This window comes from Pinus tabuliformis, chromosome 6 (assembly GCF_031772625.1).
Source record: "Pinus tabuliformis cultivar Carrire ecotype Pingquan chromosome 6, CPIR1, whole genome shotgun sequence".
Classification (NCBI taxonomy): domain Eukaryota; kingdom Viridiplantae; phylum Streptophyta; class Pinopsida; order Pinales; family Pinaceae; genus Pinus; species Pinus tabuliformis.
In genome coordinates, this window is record NC_142292.1 from 380,254,826 (window position 1) to 380,273,235 (window position 18,410).

Below are 18,410 nucleotides of genomic sequence, written 5' to 3' on the forward strand. Positions count from 1 at the left end.
GTTGAACTACTTCGATTATTTTAGTACTTACATTGTTGAAGATGTGTTGTATTGTTTATCATTGTTGTCCCGTCCGTGTGGACTACTCCGCTAGACATTAGACAGACCATCTTTGTGTTTTCTTGGTTTTAACAACCGTCACCCCCATGTGGACTACTCTGCTAGACGGTGTACATGTTTTCCATTGAACTTTGGTTTTCATGACAAATGCATCCACTGTGGACTATTATGCTGGATGCCAGACAAACCCTTGTTGTTGTTCACGTGTGTTTCTTCCTGGGTTGGGACTATTCCCTCCCATCAAGAGGCTCACTTCAATTCCCCCCTTTGACAGTAAGAGAACCTGGATAGAGAGTTACATTACGCACTAACCAGGCATACTCACCTCGCTTTCTTAAAGTTACAAGCATAACACTCTCATGTGCTAAACAACAAGAGCTAAGGAAAATCTCTATGATAATGGCAACCGGACCAACATACCGGATGGGATTCCTACACCAATTGGTGTGAGGTCTAGTTAGGACTTCATACCGAGGAGATCCCCTGAATGTTGGCAGGTCCAACACCGTCAACAGATGGATAACAAAATTTTATTTTGTTTTGTGCCTTTCTTCCTCTACCTTCAAAAGAGTGTCTATCCTACACTGAACTACAAGACATGGTTTATCTTGAGATTTTTGGGAAATTTGAAGTGCCGAGAGGTATATGTTCTGAGGAAGGAGAACTTATTTCCCATACACGAGGAAGTAAGGGGAAATATTCAGAGAGGGTTTTTGTGTAACACAGTTAGGCCATAAAGAATTCACCAATGGATTATTCCAATTCCTTTTCTCAGAGTAAACAATTTTCTTAATCATGGAAATTAAATTCTTGTTGGTATACTATAACTAAGCTATTTCCATGAGGCTAGTAATTTGATGAGTGCTTTAAAACAATATCATTTTCTAATGCAAAATGATAAATTTTTAGTGATGAAAAATAAGTTGCATTATCGAAAACAAGTGATGTAGGAATGCGAAACATGGTGATGATATTTTTCTTTATGAAATTGATGAATTCATGTTTATTCACTTGTTTCAACGGAACTACTTCAACCCATCGAGTAAAATAATCTATAGCAGTTAGGATATATTGGTGTTGCTTTGATGAGTGTGGAAAAATTTCACCAATAACATCTAATCCCCATTGTTGAAAAGGTTCTTCAACAACAATGGGTTTCAATGGGGTGGTCGACCTTCTATCATGACCAAGACATATTTGAAAAATGAAACACTTACGGGCATAAGTGTGTGCATCCTTAAATAATGTGGGCTAGTAATAACTTGCCCACATGACTTTATAAGTAGTAGTATCACCCTTGCAGTGTCCACCAACTAGCCCTTCGTGAATATGTTTTAATACCCTTTTTGAAACCTGTGCTTCCAGACATCTGAGAAGGACACCATTATGATGCTTCCAAAAAAGAAAACCATGTACATGCTTATATAATAAAGCTTTAAGTTGAATAACCCTCCTTTATTTCACTAACAAACGTGAGGGAAAGGTATTGTGCTGTAGATATTGTCACACATAAGTGTACCAAGACATGGATGATTTTGCAGGGGTAGCTTGTTCAATGTTGTACATTTTGATTTCCCATTCCATTGCAGAAGATTCCTCTTTTAGTGAATTAACTGCTTTTGCTCCAAGCCGATAGAGACCATGGCATTTTACTGTATGAACTGACTTAAACTCAACATCATACTCTTAAAGGATTGTCATACAATTCACCCTCCTTTCACCCAAATCTTGTTGTACAAAAACAATCTAACTGCTGGGTGAGGCACAAAGATTATAACATGAGTTTTTAGAAGATAAGCTCTAAAGTTCTTCACCACCTTGTATAATGCATAGGCTTTCTTATCAATGGTGGGGTAGTTCAATTCATATCTATGTACTCCAGCGCTCATAAATGATATAGGACACTCATTTTTTTTATCGTCCTTCTGAGTGAGAACAACTACAAGAGATGTGTCAGAATAAAACGTATATAACAAGAAATATTTTCCAAATAAAGACAATATAATATTAGGGCTTCAAAAATTTCTTGTTTCATCTAGTTCAATGCATCATTGTCCCTTTTATCCCACTTATAGATTGCATCCTTCATGATCATCTCTTGTAATGGCTTAATAATTTGTGCATAATCTAATATGAACTTTCAGAGGAACTTAATTTTCCCCAGGAAGGATTGCATGGCTTTTTTGTTCACGAGAAGGTAATCTGAGCAATAGTCTTGAACCACTTCGGGTCCACTTTAATACTTCTCTTAGCTATAATGTGGCCCAAGATATTACCCTCAGACACTCCGAAGATTCTTTTCTTAGGATTTAAAGATATGTCATATTTTTGACATCACTCAAAAATCTGCTTTAGATGACAAAATTAATCAAATATCTTCTTTGAAAATACCGTAACAACATCCAAGTACACTATTACACTTTGTCCAATCAAATTGTGAAATGTGATGTCCATAGCCTGCTGAAAGGTAGCACTTGTATTGATGAGTCCAAAAGGAATCTACTTAAAAGAGAATGTACCCCACTTAGTCTTGAATTTGGTTTTATGTTTGTCAGGTCCTACTACTAGAACTTGGTTGTATCCAGCAAATCCATCCAATAGCGAGAACATCTTTGACCCATATATTGTTTGAATTATCTACTATATGTATGACATGCAATAGTTTTCCTTATTTGAAGCCTGATTCATGTTGTAGAAATCAACCCATAATCATGTCTCTTTATACTCATTTCTTACAGGAACCAAAGTAGAGACCCAAGTAGAATGACAAACTTTGAATATTATCTGAGCATCCAAAATTTTCTTATTTCTTTCTAAATGAGGGGTTCAAGTGTAGGATGAACTTTTCTTAGCTTCTACTGAAATAGATTTGTGCCTTCTTTGATGGGTATCACATGTTGGGTAATTCACGTATCAGAGGTTTTCAAGTCATCGTACACCCACATAAACACATTGCTTAAATGATAGATAAAAGCTTATCGATATTGAGATAGACAACAAGTTATAAGATTCACATATTCCAGATCTTTTTTGGGACCCAAATTTAATTTTTCATGCGACAGTGTGGAATTTTGAGTCTTTACATTAGTTGGTCCCCTAAAACAGTTCTGTAGGCCATACAACTTCTCCAAAGACACCAAACCCTTAAGCATGGAGTTTCCTTTATTTTCTTATTCCAATCCCTGAAAAGATTTCTCATGTTGATCTTCATCAATTACCGCATCCTTAAACACATCAATTTTTACCATGAAATCTAGTATATGTTGGTCATCATTGAAAACATGAAAATTAGTAACGTTATTGGGCACAAATGTCTTGTAAATAATCTCAACTAAAAAGCCATCTCTTAGTGGTGATAACCTAGTAGAAGAATTAGCTAATGTATCAACGGTTGCATTATGGATTATAGGAACATAATTAATATTAAAAGCTTGGAAATATGAAATGAGATGTCATACCTCTTGTTGGTAATTTCTAAGATTAGGTGACACACAATTAATAGTATTTTGTACCTACCAAGTAACAACTTCTGAGTCATCTATTACCTTGAGCACTTCCACTTTGAGGTCTATGGCTTTCTTTAATTCCATGATGAGTGCTTCATATTCAAAAATGTTGTTTGTGCATTCAAATTCCAAGTAGAAAGAGATAATATGTTTGTTCTTTCATGGGTCTATTAAAATACGACCAACTCCAAAACCCTCCCATGTTTTCAAACCATCAAAATACAAAGTTCAAATGTTATCAACAACAAGGTTAGTTCCTACACTAGTACTATTTACATCTATGTTATAAAAATCATAAGCACCAGTTGGATTGTAAGGAAGAAGTTCCAAATGTGTATCTAGTGGTACAAGGGAAGGTTGCACAAGATAACATTCATGATCAACCTCTAGAAAAAAATTCCCAGAAATTAATGCACATAAATTATAGGCTAATTAAATGATTGTTCTTACCATTATACAAAATCCACAAATGCGACCATCCTATAGCAAAGTATCCCTACAACTTACTAGACCAATATCTACACAGAAGCAAGCTATAAGCTTATGGAATGTCCACAGTGAATTAATACATTGGTGAACTTTGTGGTTTGATGATAATCATATTATAACATTATTAAGCTTGCCAACTTCCTATACTAAATATATGTCTAAATAAATTATTCCGGCATAGGTATTTTCCAATTTAGTATTGATTTTATTTTCAAAATATAGACACATCACATTTACAGATGCACCAGAATCAACTAGGAAATTATGAACATTATAGTTAAAAAACTCAAAAGTTAAAATAAAAAAGGGGCAAGTGGACCTAGAATTTACATTAGCCGCATTAATAATCGATTCAAGAATGGTTGGAGACTTACTAGACAAGGCTTGAGCAGTAGAACTTGTTCCACCTTATGGAGGCTGAGATGCAAATGATTGGATGATCAATTCACGTTGCCCTGCTATCTTAGCTAGTTCATAAATGGAAATATTTACACGTTTCTTCTTCATATATTCAATAATATTGTAATCAATATCTTCATCTTGAGCAGGGTGTTTTGAAGTGGTGGGTGGTGTGACTTTGTTCGATGCCTTAGGGGTGACTGACTTGTTATTATTATTCCCAGAAGTGTTCTTATGAGATTGTGTACTCCTAGATTTGTTCTGTGTGCCCCAAGCAAGATTAATAGGAGGTAATATCTTTCTTAATAGTTTCTTTCACACATCTTTCTCATGCATCAATCCTTTTCTCCTTAGATTATATTGCTTAGTAGTTTGTTGAGGAGAAGCATCACTAGTTGGGGGCTCACCAGCACCTTATCAATCATTTTTGAATATAAGATCAAGAGTGAAGATTGAATCACTTGCATTTGAATGTTCCTCTATCGAGACAAGTTCATCAACCTCTTGTGTCTACTTCAAATGCTCTTCTTTTGACAAAATTTCTATGAAATTTGCAACTACAACATTCATGTTGTGCTTCCATTGAGGGAATGTTTTCTCTAAATGTGCCTCTTGATGAAATGTACAATAGTTTTCCATTCCCAAGTTCTCTATATTGAACACAACATTGGAGCTCTGTGCAAAATTAGTTGGTTGATTGAAATTCTTCTTCAGAAATGACTTAAAAGACTTGTTGCTATTGGAAGCCTCACTTGAATTCCTCTTGAGTTCTAATACTTTGTTGGTTAACAACTTCAAGGATTTACTAAGTCAAGTTGTCCATGTAACGATATTTCTCTTTAGCTTTGGATGAATAAGCTTGGGAATTTTTACTTGTGTCCTTAGGGTCCTTTGAATCTTCCTCATCAACAATCACCCCAATAGACCTTAAGTCTTTCTCAATGATGAGCTTCTGGAAAGTTAAGAGCCAAAGTAACTTTTGCATTGCACTTAACAAAAATAGAAATGTTAGTAGGCAAGTGATAAGTATAATAATACTTAGTAATAGAATCATATAGTTGTACATCGGTGGGGAATTTATTCAAAATATGTGTAAATATTTGATTGAAATCCATAACCTTTTCTGTATTCCCCATATTAATGTTTTTGAGTTCCTTAACTAACATGGATGGAGTTTTATCATCAACAAATGTTTCTAAGAATAATTATTTGAATTCCCTCCAATTATGGATTCAATTTGGGGGAAGGCTATGGTACCACACTGATGCTCTACCTTCTAGAGTGTATGGAAATAATTTACAAGCAATATCATCAAAACATACCTCTAACATCCATAGATGCAAGTAGAAGTCAACAATATTGATCTGAAATGGGAGTTTGATAACTTGTTATGCTTACAAGAACCTCTCACTCAAAACTTGACAAATAAATGATCTAGCTTATATATGACATTTGGGGAATTAAATACTTGAAACAGGTGTATGTTTTATTTTAACTGTTTAAGTGCTTTAATTCCATTTGTATCTGCTGATATTAAACACACATAACAATCATATAATGCAACAAGTAAACAATCACACATAACATCAAATTTAATCTAGGAGTTCACCCAAATATCGTGGGCTACGTCTCCTTGGGCTTTTGTCATCTTGACTTGGCTCTTTGTTATGGCAAAGTTTCTTTTACAAGTTCCACACTTAACTCCAAAGGTTACTGAACTAAACCAATGGGCTTAGAATACCATCTATATCCCTATCATGGTTGTCATCACTCTGCAAACAGATCTAAGCTTCCTTAGACTTGATTCCTTCAATCAATGCCCTGAGCTACCCTAAGCTTCTTGATGGCACTAACTACTTCAGAATTCTTCAACTGTCTCTTAAACTTCTTCTACCGTCTCCAACACATATCAGACACCATCAATAGACTAATCATTTGATCATTTGCTGCCTGAAAATTATCTGTATAATCTTGGCCCTTAGAAGTCTCCAAATGCTTCTACAAATCACTACAATGGATTCAGAAGGCTCATTACAGTTAGCAATGACTGTTGGATCGCTGAGAATGAGTATTGGTAGCTCCTACAACTGCCTCCAACCCCTCGTGGCTCTAAGCTCCAAAACCAATCTTCCTGGATGAAATTCTCCACAAAGATTACTTCCTCAGCTTCTCTGGACTATTCCATTGGCTTCAGAAGGCTCCAGTTAGCCTAGCTAGCCTTTTGGTTCACTCTCTCTGAGTTTCTCTGTCTCTCTGGATCTACTACTAAAACTGCTCCTGGAGTGCATTTATGCAATATCCTCTAAGGATACTCCACCAAAATTGGTTAACCGCACTTATCTTAAGTTAAACTTAGCATATCCGCCTAAGTTTAACCACTCTGCCAGGCTGACCATTGGAGGTAATCGTTAACATTACCGTAATTGTTGGGTGCACATATGTGCAATATAAACCCCGGTGGCTAGGGAAAAGCCTCCGTAGAGATGGCGATTGAGTTAACTCTCAATCATCGATCTATCCTGTCCAATCCAATGGCTATAGTGTTTTCCACTCACCAACTAGCTCGAATGATCTCCACCATTGATGTGACCTGCTCAATCCAACGGATATCGCACAATCTCGCATGAAATCTTGCATGATTGATATTAGATCGAGAGCGCGTGAGAAAAGTAGTTTTCCAGTGCTATGTGTCGCTCGCTAAGGGTAATCTTGCGAAATTTTAGAATACCACTTCCTGCCTTTTGTCCACACGAGATACCGTTTATCTTCTTTCCAAGATCACCCACATGCTTAATTCGTATTTTAAGAAAGGCGCTTTAAGGAAAGGTTTATTGCTTAAAAACAATATTAACCCTTCAACACTAATCCACATAGAACTGGTGGTCATGTTAACTGCATCCATATGTACATTGTTTACAACTACATGTACATTGTTTGCAACTGCAGTTAAGTCAGGACATGCGACTATTACTAAGGTCCTTGATCAATACCTAATCACTCCTCCCCATTGGGAATCTTTTGGACCCCAAAACACTGATATACTAATCTGTACTATAGATGAGAGTACAACACCCTCTTCTTTTTAGCCTCCATACACTTGCCTTACATGGCTAGTGCCTTTGAACCAAAACTCAAAGGTAGTCGACACTTCCCTTCTTCGATGCACTTGTCCTCATGTTAAGAATTGTCTTCCTTGAACACATTCAGAATTTCTGTTGAGAGGTTTACAGAAGGTAGTTGAACATGGCTCCCTTGATCATCAATCCAAGGTCGCTCAAACAAACATGAGATTACATCACAAATATATCCATATTTAACTGAATTTTGCATATGTACCAATGAAAGCATGTTTTGTTGTGTTAAGAAGCCAAACCACTTCTTACCAAGCCACTTCTATGGCGACTTTTACTACTGCAAATCTTCTTCTAACATCTTGTCAAAAACAACATAATGCAAGAAAACAACTTGACGACATAAATTCACATCATGTGAATCATCATCATGTCTTTACATCTTGTATACAAATGATCAACTAAATCACAAACCAGCAAAAAGAACCGATATGTTTTTGTCCTTTCAAACAACTGAGTCTCCAAGTCAAGCATGTATAAAAAGAAATTGACAATTCTTTTTCAAAGTAGAAAGAATTCCACCTCTTGTGAAACACTCCATAATTATCTCCCTTTTTCAATCTTGGAGACAAAATCAACTTTTTCAAATTGATATGACATTGCATGCATGTTTAACCAAAGCAATCGACCATCAAGTCAATTACACATACATGTTCAAATACAAGGAAATCATTAACATTCCTTTGTTCATACATACCATCCTCATGTATGTATTTCATTCTTCAACTTTCTCTCAAGCACAATCATAAGTACAAGATCCTCAATCATATGTACATGTACTTACAAATCTGAAATGAATATAATTTTGCTGCAATAAAGCGAGTCTCATACTCAACTTTTCAATTCACCTTTTGGTAAAACCCTGCAACTTGCATTCCATTGGTAAAGAAATGCATCAAATCAAAAGACATGCAACCTTAATTGGATAATAAATCTAACCATTTCTTACCAATCCACATCAAAGGTGCTTCCTTTAGATGCACATTGACATCAACATTTGAATCATCCTAAAACACATCAATTATGGAAACTTCTCTTTCTCCACTTTCTTCAATTTTTGTGGAAGCATTGTTTGATTCAAAGTCCAACAATTTTCAGCAATATGTCCTTGCTTATGGAAATAAGTGCAACACATGTTCATCCTCTTTATAGCATAATTTGCCTCATCCAATGGACCTTTTGCTTCTTGCCTCCTTTTCTTCAAATGTTTCATGTATGCGGCCATTTTCTTCCAACATCTAGAAACACTACGGTTAACCAAACCACAAAAGGAACATGCAATTTTTTTCCAATGATTGTGTGGAAATTTACCATGCTTTACATAATAAAAATAATTTGATTGAAATCATATTTATACCTTCCTCTTTCACCTTTGTTGCCTTCATGAGGAGGTGAATCAAATGAAGAAGTGGCTTCCTTTGGAACATGATCAATCTCTTCAATGGTTTTAGAGCTTTCACAACTCCCTTGTTCGAGTGCATGCTTATGAACACCTTCTTCTTGAAAATTATGTTTCAAACAATTACATTCCCCATGAATACAATCTTTACAAACTTGAGGTAGAGAACCTAAAGTGAAACTCCTTCTTGGAACTATTTCAATTGCCTTCATGGCTACTTTAGAACTTTCTCCACAAGATTGTCCATAGCCAAGACTCAAATACTTAGGCCTTTACTCAACCATTATTGGCTCAACAATGCCTTGTGCATGCTTTCCCAATACTTTTCCTTCATAGCCCATTTTTGACATCAACTTGGACCCTATGCCTCTTGTATGTTTTTCAAAAGAACCGACATAAACATTCTTAGAGGAAATTGAAGACAAACTAGAGTTGTTTACCTCTTGTTCAAGTTGATACTTGACTAAGGCTTCTTTGGCAACAAGGAGCTACGTCTCCAACTCATGCATCTTTTCTAGGTTCATATTTGCAATATGAAGTTGGCTCTCCATTTCCTGCAAATTTTCAAAAAGCAATTGCTTCTCTTCCATCATGGAATTCAGCTGCTCTCGAAGTTTGGTGCTCTTCGTTTCATCTTCATACATTTGTTTCACCATATCCATCATGATGAACAAGTCTTGCTTCATGTCTTCATCAAAGAATCTTGTGAAGGAGAGGATTTTGAAAACTTACTTGTAGAAGTTGTCATTATAGAAATGAACAAAAGAAATTCAAAAAAATTCACAAAGCTTTCAAAGAACTAATGGTTGTAAAGTCAAACTCTTATTCAAGCAGCCTTTTGCAAACAAACCCTCTTATGTTTCAAGGGTTGCCTTGAGGTACTTTGGGTAAGGAGAATGCCTTCAGCCCTTCTTCCTTCTTGTCCTTTCCTAGACTTTGCTATCAGTAGCTTTCCCTTCACCTTCGCAAACTGAAACAACAATCAGTTTAAAAACAGTCAAACAGTCAAACAGTCAAAATCTTTGTACTATTTAAACACCTTTCAAGTCAAACAAGCAACCTATTGCTATGTCAATCAAGCAACCATGCTCGATCAATCAAGCAACCTATTATGATACCACCTAATCTGAAATGGGGGTTTGATGACTTGTTATGCTTACAAGAACCTCCCACTCAAAACTTGACAAATAAATGATCTAGCTTATATATGACATTTGCAGAATTAAATACTTGAAACAGGTGTATGTTTTCTTTTAACTATTTAAGTGCTTTAAGTCCATTTGTATTTGCTGATATTAAACACATATAACAGTCACATAAAGCAGAAAATAAACAACCACATATAAGAGAAAATTTAATCTAGGAGTTCACCCAAATATCGTGGGCTACATCTCCTTGATATTTTTTCATCTTGACTTGGCTCTTTGGGATTATGGCAAAGTTTCTTTTACAAGTTCCACACTTAACTCCAAAGGTTACTGAACTGAACCAATGGGCTTAGAATACCATCTATATCCCTGTCATGGCTGTCATCACTCTGCAAACAGATCTAAGCTTCCTTAGACTTGATTCCTTCAATCAGTGCTCTGAGCTACCTTGAGCTTCTTGATGGCACTAACTCCTTTAGAATTATTCAACTCTCTCTGAAACTTCTTCTACTGTCTCCAGCACATATCAAACACCAGCAATAGACTGATCATTTGCTACCTGAAACTTCTCTGTAGCATCTCAGCCCTTAGAAGTCTCCAAATGCTTCTGCAAATCCCTGCAATGGATTCAGAAGGCTCATTGCAGTCAGGAATGACTATTGGTTCACCGAGAACGAGTACTGGTAGCTCCTACAATTGCCTCCAACCCCTAGTGGCTCTAAGCTCCAAAACCAATCTTCCTGGATGAAATTCTCCATGAAGATGACTTCCTCAGCTTCTCTGGACTATTCCATTGGCTTCAGAAGGCTCCAATTAGCCTAGCTAACTTCTTGGTTCACTCTCTCTGAGTTTCTCTGTCTCTCTGGCTTTGCTACTAAAACTACTCCTGGAGTGTATTTATGCAATATCCTCTAAGGATACTCCACCAAAATTGGTTTACTGCACTTATCTTCAGTTAAACTTAGCATATCCACCTAAGTTTAGCCGCTCCGCCAAGCTGACCCTCGGAGGTAATCGTTAACATTACCGTAACTGTTGGGCACACATATGTGTGGTATAAACCCCGACGGTTAGGGAAAAGCCTCCGTAGAGCTAGCGATCGGGTTAACTCTCAACCATCTATCTATCCCATCCAATCCAATAGCTATGGCGTCGTCTGCTCACCAACTAACTCAAACGATCTCCACTGTTGATGTGACACACTCGATCCAACAGATATCGCGCAATCTCACGTGACATATTGCACAATTGATATGAGATTGAGAGCGCGCGAGAAAAGCAGTTTTCCCATGCTATGTGTTGCTCGCTGAGGGTAATCGCATGAAATTTTAGAATATCGCTTCCAGCCTTTTGTCCGCGTGAGATACCATTTACTGTCTTTCCAAGACCACCCACGTGCTTAATTCGTATTTTAAGAAAGGTTCTTTAAGGAGATGTTTATTTCTTAAAAACAATATTAACCCTTCAACACTAATCCACATAGAACTAGTGGTAATGTTAACTGCATCCGTATGTACATTGTTTTCAACCGCAGTTAAGTCAGGACATGTGACTATTACTAAGGTCCTTTATCAATATTTGATCAAATATGATCTTCCACATTCGCTTTCTTATCCGAGTTGTACTTGGTAAGAAACGTTTTTGGGTGTTTTGGTAATCGATGGAGATTCCTGGAACAGAAAGAGGCCCTCGAGCCATCCAATATAATTTTTCATCGACCATGTCTTGTTCTTCCTCCTCCACTTCACTCTTTGATTCTAAAGAGTTTTCTTGTTCACTGTTCCAATCTTCATTATTATTAGGATGTTCGTATTCCCTCAGACATTCTTCATTATAAAAATGAAAATCCTACCTGCCTCTGCCCATATTTTTCACAATAGGTGGTGGAAGATACCCTTGTTGTTGAATTCCTTCAAAAGAATCAAGCAAATATTCAAGGGTTGTGTTAACTGATTCTTCCACTAAAGAAACCAACACACCACGATGGGTTGTCTCTTTCTTTGTTTTCTTATGAATAAGAAAGGATGTGACATGAAGCAATATAATAGCTCTAGAAAATTGATGAGTAATGGGCTGAAGCATCTAGAGTTTCTCGTAAGTGACTTCAAACGAAAACTCTAGACCTCGGTGGGATGACTCTCCTTTCTCATATATGAGTTGGAGTTGGACTCGGTTGATTACTGCCTTGTATGGAAGGTTATTTATGAGAATGTGGTGAATTGTCATCCATAAAATGGTTTTCATCCTTCTAGCACTAGAACTGTTGACAGCGCTAGAAGATGCCAATAGTAAGGGTGTCTCCCTAATATGAAGTCCCAATTAGACTTCACACCATTTGGAGTGGAAGCCCCGACCGGAAAGTATGGTTGGTTTCCATTATCATAAAGATTTTCCTTGGTTGCAATAAATAACACAAGAGTAACGCATGTACTTTCGAGATAAACAAGTAAGTCAGCCTTGTGATGTATTCAATTGTAAAGTGTATAATGGGATTTCATGGAAAGGAAAAGGAAGTGAGTCTTTAAGAGAAGAGTAATAGTATTTTTTCCCTAATAAAACACGCACATATATATGAAAGAATCATTAATAATCTCACAAAATAGTTCACAAAGAAGATAATTATCATGAAAGCAAAAGACACATGATTAAAAGATGCATACTAAAGCCAACTAAATAGTTCATTTACATTAGTATGTATTAATATAAACACACACCACAAACAATGAAATAATAGTCTTACAATCATTCACGACATATGCATGAAAGGTGTGCCCACTCAAAGAGATTCAAATTATAAATTTAAGGTCCCAAGATACACCATTAAAATGATACAACGCTTGTTCTAATAGTGGAATTTTAAACAACTACTTGCTTCTCAAAAGCCTAATCTTCTCTCCTATTCCTAACATGAGAATCCAAGGTGAAAAGTCCTTTGCTTGGCTACAAAGGTGTATGTATAATAAATGAGGTGACTCTCCACCTCCCTTGTGACTCTTGAGCTCCCCTCATGACCCTTGAGCTCCTATGTTACTTTTAAAATTCCTATGAGACCCTTGAGCTTCCATATGACTCTTCACATTCTATGAGTGACCTTTGGACTTCCACACATTTACATTTTCTCATTTTGAAATTATATAATTACATCCACAAATGATGTGGAAAAATACAATGACACATGAGACTCTTATGAAACTTAGACAAGTTATGACTTGGTAGTGATGCCATGGAACTTCATTGTGATGTGACAATGTCAAGATTTCCTCCTTGCCGCCTTCTTGGTATCTTCATGATAGATATTGCAAGAAATTTATCTTCATCCTCTAAGAGGATAGTTGTTGTGTTTTTTTTTGTGATATTGATCTTCAATCTTCTATCATGATCTTTTTTCCCTTCATCCCCTTGCTTGATGATCTCTTTATGGTTCCATCTTCTCAAGTGCTTTATTGTATCAACTCCTTTGGATACTCCTTTATAATCATCTTGTCATGTCAAGATACATCACCTACAAAAGGAATTAACTCATGACAAGATGACATCAGTATGAAAATATCCTAGTCTATCTTGTTCTCCATGCAACACATTGATTGGGCTAGGATAGAGTGCAATAGTGAGGAGGGGGTTTAGGGATCAAGCAGTGCGCAATTCCAAGAGGCATTGATGAAGGTCTAGTCACTATGACTGCATAATGCACAATGGCTAAGGGGTTGAAAGATAAGACTGTGCAGATGAGGGAGTCAATGATGTAGTGAGACAGGATTTCTCACTATGATTGTGTAATGCACAATTATGAGAATATGGAGCCAGGTGATTGCAAAATTGCACAAGTCAAGGACTGAGACATGCCTAACTATTGATTGAAACTATGTAGTAGATAGTGGAAGATTGATTGGGACAAGTGTTGCATAGTTTTCAATTACAAGAGGTATGGACTAAGAACTATGATTGCACAATGCATTTTCCTTGGAGGCAATGATTGCATAGTGCGAATTTCTAGGAGGCAAGGATGGATAACTAGGGACTGAAACTACATAATTTGCAGTGTACGAAGTCAAAAATGATGGCTAGTTGGGTGGGAAAGTTGCGGAGATAAGACACTTCAGAAATTGACTAAGTGTGGGATCAAAGAAGCAGAAGACAAAACTAGAACATGACTTGAACATGACCACACACTCATAAACAATTAGCCACACAATAATGAAATGATTAACACCCAAAATAAATATGCATACATTAAAATGACACTTACCTCCAAGTGTGACACTTAAGATACACTTTGCGACACAAGTGACGACTACAACAAAAAGGTGCATATCTCTATGATAAATAGAACCCATTAGTACAAGATAAGTCATTAAATTTTCCCCTTACAAATGATCTATAGATCCCTTTCACAAAGTATGACACTTCCCTTACCAAAAGACAACACATGGAATTTCTTCATAGAGGGACTTAGAAACTTGGACAGCAAGTATGGAATATTTTAAATTGCTAAAAACAACCACTGACATGGTTAAGGAGAGGCTCCAAAATTTGGAGGGTGTTGTAGCAGCGGAAACATGCCCATAGGAATTATCACTTGTCAACAATCCCTTATGGATCAACATGATACAATTTATCATAAGAGGCCTTCTAGTAGCATCTGGGATATATGAGCATCCTTGCTTAAATTTACGGGATGGTGTAAAGTGTGTTGGAGAAGGGAATCATGAGGAGATATACTCTCCAATATTAGTAGGATTTTTTTAAGAGAATGGCCTACAAATTTATATGGTAGAGTGTAACAGGATTGAGATGATACAAAAACTGCATAAGGAAGCATTCTGCAAACTTGTGTGGGATCCTAGTATCAAGGAAAATTTAAAGGATGGAAAATAATCTTGAAGTTTAAAAACAATGGCAAATATCACTAGTCCTTAATATGAAAACTATAAAATGTTTATTGACGTATTTGTTATGAAACCAGCTCAAGAAAAGATAGAAAAGATAGATCAACGCCTTAGAATTCAGCCTCTTCAAGGGGGCAACCTCCTTTACATTATATAAATGAACAATTCTTTGTAAAATTATTCAAATTTATAATGATTTTATATATACTCTCTATATAATTTTGCCGATTTTTAAGGTAAAATAATTTTATATTGTAAAATTTGGTTGAATCACTTTTATAACAAATGGAAATTGGTGAATATTTTTTTTTGAAAAATCATGGAGTATTAGCCCATCTGCGAATATTAGCCCCTAAAATTTTCCATGCCTGGTATTGATGTTGGAATTACTTGGGTTCAAGCAATTTTGGGAAGGAATGTAATGTCCCTTTTTTTGGGCATAGGGAAAAAATACCTACTCAATAGACTAGCCATTCCCGGGCTAAAAATTAAAATAATAATTATTGGAGAATTAATTAATTAAAAAGTGACTAAGGAAAAAGAATTTTATAAGACTCTTTATTTAAAGAAGAAAAGGACCCATGGTATTAGGATGATCCATGGTATTAACCCATGGAATTTGGATAGCCATCTCAATAAAAGAGAATGAGGAGTTCATTCAGGGGCATGGTTGAGTATTGAAATTTTGATAATTATTTCGAGAGATCAAGTAGATTAATGTGTGAGCGAGAAAGCCTCAGTATTTCTCAATTCTAGTGTTAAAAAAACACCATCGATTGTGGTGCTTGGTTTCAATGGTTGTAAAGCCACCCTATCTAAACATCAATATTACAAGGAGTTTGAATTGGTCCAATGAGGAGTTACTTTATCTCTCTAGAGAGTGGATCGAGTTATTGTGCTTTTAGAGGTCCAAATTACTATATTTTAGAAGGGTTGAGTTGGTGAGACGAATTGTTGAAGATAAAACTGCACAAGTCTGAGAACCAAAAACCTAGTGTATGTTCCATTTTTGATGTAATTTCCTCCCATAAATTATTAATAAAAATAAAATCTGGGATTTCTTGTATTAATTATTATTTGCAACTTTGTGGTTTTGTGTTGCATTTTGTTAATGTTTATGGAAAAAATTTATGTTGTAATATTTTTGGGGATTTTTAGCCAAATAAATAAAAATGAATATTACATTATGTATGAATTTGAAAATTAGATAATTTAAGAAATGTATGAAATTACATGCATAATTGTTGCATGATTTCGCTATACGTTTCTTTAAATTTGAATTTTCCCTAGACTTTATTGGGTAGACATATATAGTGATCTAGCAATGTCTAATTCAAATCATTTATACATATTTGCATGGCTGCTTGTTAGATGCCAGTAAGGACTAGGGTATTTTGATTAGGACTTCGAACTTTCTAATTCTAAATGTTTTTCATTCACCAACATTAAGTCCTTTTGCTCATATTCATAGTGTTCTTCGAATAAGGAATGTAAACCAATATATGTTGAAATTCAAAGTACTTACTTTAAATAAGGAGAGTGAGTTTTGTTTGTTGATTTTATTATTTAAATTAGTAGGATGCTACTTTGAAAATGACTGAAATTGTTTTTTAAAGAAGGCTTGATGACCTTGTTTTATCTTTCAAAGTGGGCCAATATTACATATTCAAAAGAGGCCTAATGAATAGGGTCAAGTTTTTGAAAGTGATTAATGGGAAATGTTTTTGAAATGGCTTGATGATCTATTTCCTCACGTAATGTGGATATTTTTAATGCACTTAATAAATCATATTTCAAAATGGCTCGATTACTATTTCCTTGTATTAGATTTTTTTTTCAAAAATTACTAATAGGAAATATTTCAGCCATAATGGCCTATTTCCTTATATTAGATGTATATTTTGAAAGTGATCAATGGGAAATATTTCAAATAGGCTTGATGGCCTATTTCCTTTGCATCGAACAAATCTTTCATAAATACTTACTGGACAATATTTCAAAATAACAATATTTCCTTGAAAGAGGGAAATATTTTGAATACAACCTTATAAATGGCTCAATAGCCTCTTATTCTGGGATGAAGTAGAAATTTTGGAAGTTCTATTTGGGTCTATCATCCAAAGGAAGGATTGACGACTTTCTGTCATCACGAAAATTATTTCAAAATGGCCTAATGGAAATAGAAAAATGGTGTTGTTCATAGTCTTTCACCTATAAATAAGGATTAACTTTGATTTGTTGAATTTCTTCTCGAATTTAAATCCTACTTCTTTAGCCATGAATAACATCTCACTCTTGTTTAGGAGGAGAATGAGGTGAGAAATTACATGTAGTATTTTTTATTTTTAAGATAAACAAGTTAGTTCAACTAGACATCATCAATGTTGTCCATATACTTAGTTACCTCAAATAAATATTTAATTTTGAAAGCATACTTAGCTACTTAAACTAAAAATATTATTAAAAAAATGATCACATAAGGGTTGAAATACCATCCATGAATATTTAGTTTCAATAATTTAAAAATGACAACCTTAAATATGAAATGCACACAATCTTGTTAATAGCATATAAATATATAGGAAAAAACATCTTAAACTTAAAAAAGGAAAAGTTGAATAATTTTCTAATATTCATGAGAATTAATATGACCTTAATAAGTGAGGGAGAAGTAGAAATATCCATATAATTATAATATAATATTATAAATTGATAAAAGATTTAAAAATTAATAAGATAAATGATTTTCTAATATTAATAAAATATTAATAAATAAGAAGAAAAATAAATATATAATCATAATGTAATTGATTATATATATATATATATATATATAACTTTCTGATCCATGTGGATGTTAGTGGCCACCCACCTATCCCACTTGGACCCCCACAACTGTCTCTTTTAGTTTTTCAGTTTCCATAATTGTAGCACAACTTACTATTTTTTGCAGTTCTTCGGGTCCTGAACTTCTGAAGCCGTTTTGAGGCCCTAAACGACGTTTTTTGGGAAATCTGGGAGCACCATGGGTCCATGGATTGATGCTGCTCTTCCCAAATTTGTAATGCTCGGATAGATCTTTCTAACGAGCTATTTTGCATGTCAAACTGAGATCGTATGCCAAAGTTACGACCTCGGGGAAGTTGATGTACCAATTTACCCAAACGGAGCCCACAATTTGGCGCTTCATCTCCTAGGGTTAGGTTTTTGGATGTTTAGGGTTTTGCATTGTTTCTCAATAATAAATAGGCCTTCGAGCCTCATTGTAACACAGTTTAGAGGCATGTAGCCACCACATCTCTTCTCAGAGATAAGCTACCATTGCCCTAGCTGGTTTATTTCCATTTCTATTTGTAAGCATATTTCATTATTTTACATTAATGAAATGAAGT